Source organism: Nematolebias whitei, chromosome 6, assembly GCF_014905685.2.
Source record: "Nematolebias whitei isolate Nwh7 chromosome 6, NemWhi1, whole genome shotgun sequence".
NCBI classification, from domain to species: domain Eukaryota; kingdom Metazoa; phylum Chordata; class Actinopteri; order Cyprinodontiformes; family Rivulidae; genus Nematolebias; species Nematolebias whitei.
The window spans coordinates 17,886,123-17,889,519 of NC_056503.1; the positions used below are offsets into that span (position 1 = coordinate 17,886,123).

Below are 3,397 nucleotides of genomic sequence, written 5' to 3' on the forward strand. Positions count from 1 at the left end.
CACACACAGACAATCTATCAGGCTCGGCAGTCGGATATGTGCATGCTTAGCAAATAGACACGCAGCTAAACTGCATGCAGACACACTATCAAGCCCATAAATCATGAATGCAAAGAAATCCAGCCTTATTCAAACTCTCAAACTCTCTAAATTTGCACGTGACAATTTGTGCAAATGTCCCGATGTTTGCAAACTCCTAGAAAGAGCCACTTAACTGGCACAGGCTATAGTGTCCCTGTCGATAAAGAGTTAAAATGCAAATTATTAATCCTATTTAGTTCCAGGGAGGGAGCTGGCTGGGAATGTGACTGTGAAATCCTATTTGAATTGTGCCCAGCCTCTCGTGGTCCACTATACACTGCACCATCATGTGGAAATGTCAGAAATTACCCAGTGGGACAAAGCAACATGCGTAAAAGTGGAGAAATTCTCCCCATAAAGGGAAAAAAAGGGAAAGTAAACCAATTTTTCGAGGTACTGAAACAGAGAGTTTGGGTTTCTGCAAGTGGTGTACTGGTAATTTTCTTTTTGTGTGACGTTACAGTGCAACGGCTTGTGTGACCAACTGGAATTTCATTTCACATAAACATGCGTCGCAAGTGGCGTCGTGTGTTTTTCTGCATCAAGCCAGAACACTTCTTTTAAAGAAGCAAACAGGGTTTTTTTTTTCAGACTTAGGAGCAGATTTACACAAAAAAGACCTCCTCTAAACTTCTAATGCAGCGAGTCCTTGGTATTTCTGTTTCGTTGTGGAAAGAGATGATAAATATTGCATGTAATCGTGGTAGCGTTTAGTCCTAGTTCACTTTGTTCTTGCTGAGTTGTTCAGTCACTGCTCCTTTCACTTACAGACAGACAACAGGAGATAGATGGAAGGATTGATTTCAGGTGGGTGGGGGCTTGTGGTGGTGCGGGGGCTTATCCAAACATGGCCAAGACTACTGAGGGACCACAGAAACCACCAGCCGGTGAGCCACGGCACCACATCTTGAGACAGAATAGCAAATGAAGCAGACTCCAATATAACGCTGCCTTCACCATCCAGCTGTCAGTGGGAATCTATATGATGAATCATGAAGAGGGAATTTTTTCCTCTCATTGTCAACTCTCTGCTTCTCACTTCACTTCTCTCTTTGTCTGTTTTCTCTCACTCCTCCCAATCTTTATGTTATTTTTAATGAACTCCTCCGTGCCCTCCTTTTCACTCCTCTCTCCTCTTCAACTTCTCAAATTCTGCTTCTTCCCCTCCTCTCTGCTTCTCTTGCATCCATCCCTCCCGGTCGCTCCTCATTCCACGACTCTCCTCTGTTGATCTTCTACTCTCTTTCTCTCTTTTCAATGTACATAACAGTGTACTCTTTAGGAGGGAGCCCTGACGGTATCCATGGCAACCGGATTGCTAAGCAACAGCCACATCTCCCTTCCTTTCCTGCACCGTGCAGCAGCGGTGCCAACAATTAACCAATCGAAATCTAAGAAGGAATGTCAGAGAGTGTGAAAAGTTCAAAACGCCTGCTTTTCATGAATGCGAGCAAATAAATACATCAAACCCAACGAGTGTTTGCTTTGGATGTTAATTTTTATATTCTCAGATATAGATTTATTATATTAAATTTGTTTTTGTTTCACCTACTGAAAATCAACGTATTTTAAGTGATGAAGTCTCATATTTTTCAAAGGTAATAACATTGCTGTCCACACATCGAACAAATGCTATCAAAAGAAGCGGTACGCCGATGTCCCCTGTCACTGAGGGATCTGAAGAGTGCATGTTTGTAGTTTTGGAGATACATGTTTTTTTTTAGACTGGGATTGAACAGGGAAGGCAAGTAACCTTAATGTTTTTGGTGCAAAATAATATATATTATTATAATACTGACAGATTGTCAAATTAATTGAGAAAAGATGAGAATATACTGTAAGTGCATTTAGTTATTAAATTGCATCAGCTTCTAATATCATAACCAAATGCAAACGTAGCTTTTTCTTATCACAGGAAAAAAAAAAGGAGCCTTACTTTGGCACAGTTGGATTGGAGCCTTACCTGGAAACAGTGTTGTGCATGTTGATCATGGCTGTGGAAGGATGGCATTAACTAAAGAGTCAACTGGGGTTCAGTTGAGGTCAACAACTTGTAAGAAAAGTCACCCGGGAAAGTTAAGACAAGGATTTCTGAGGGGTCTAAACCATTTAGCTGTCGTTATGGAGAAGTCAACGATCCAAAGAAGAACGATGCTTCAGTTCAGCCTGTGATGTGATGGAATCAACCATTAGAGATACAGTAGCTGTACCAGGTGCAGTCCGAAACAGACGGCTGAAAAAAAACAAGTGTTTGAAAAGTCAAGAAGTAAAAGTATGTTGCAGACTTTTGTTTGAATATTTAAGACATCTTAATTGGGAGAGCTAAGGTTACAGTTTGGTTTGGTATTGGTTGATTCTGTCCATGAGGCTGACACATTGTCCAGTTTTAAGACTGGGCTTAAGACTTTCCTTTTTGATAAATCCTATAGTTAGGGTTGGTTTGAGTTAGAGTGGTGAAGGCTGCACAGAAATCTGTTGGAATCAGTCTCCCCACCATCACAGACATCTACACCTCCAGATGCAGGAAGAGGGCCACCTGCATCATGAAGGACCCCACCCACCCAGCACACACACTTTTTGCCCCACTCCCCTCAGGAAGGAGGTTAAGGAGCATTAAGTGTAGAACCACTAGACTGAGGAACAGCTTCTACCCTGAGGCTGTTAGACTCATGAATCTCTAACTAGAACAATCACTGTGAAAAACCATATCATGTTGCTGCTGATCTGTTTCATGTTGCTGCTGATCTGTTTCAATGTTGATGTGTTCATGCGTGCACATCTGCTCACAGACTCATGTTCATGTTTGTGCTGATGTTCAATGTTTTATGTTATGAGTGCTTAGTGTATATTTAGTGGATGTTTTTCTTAGTTCATATCTTAGATGTTATTACTGTTTTTCTTATACATTTTATTGTCGGATGTAACTGGGACCCTGTGTACATAATTTCGCTCCACCACATGTACCACATGAGGTGCGAATGACAATAAAGAAACTCTGACTCTGACTCTGACTCTGACTTTGTCATGCTGTCTTAAGCTTAGACTACTAGAGGACACATTGACCTAATTTCCTTAAATGATTTGCTAAAAGTGAATAGTTTTCATTTGATATTATTTCTATCTTAACATGTGATTCTTGACCTGCCATTGTGTATCTGGTCCTCCTTCCTGTTCCCCTCAAACCCAGCCAGTTGAAGCAGATAGCTTAGGTTCATGTTTATTGTTATGTTCTTCTGTAAAGAGGATGGATGGATGGATGGATGGATGGATGGATGGATGGATGGATGGATGGATGGATGGATGGATGGATGGATGG

At 41.3% G+C, this 3,397-nt stretch overlaps 1 protein-coding gene across 1 annotated transcript in view; it reads right to left on the bottom strand.

Moving 5' to 3' along the window:
- si:ch211-11n16.2 (zinc finger FYVE domain-containing protein 1) overlaps positions 1-3,397 on the bottom strand; it is a 35,991-nt gene that overhangs the window by 8,628 nt on the left and 23,966 nt on the right. The gene's annotated exons all lie outside the window — the stretch shown is intronic.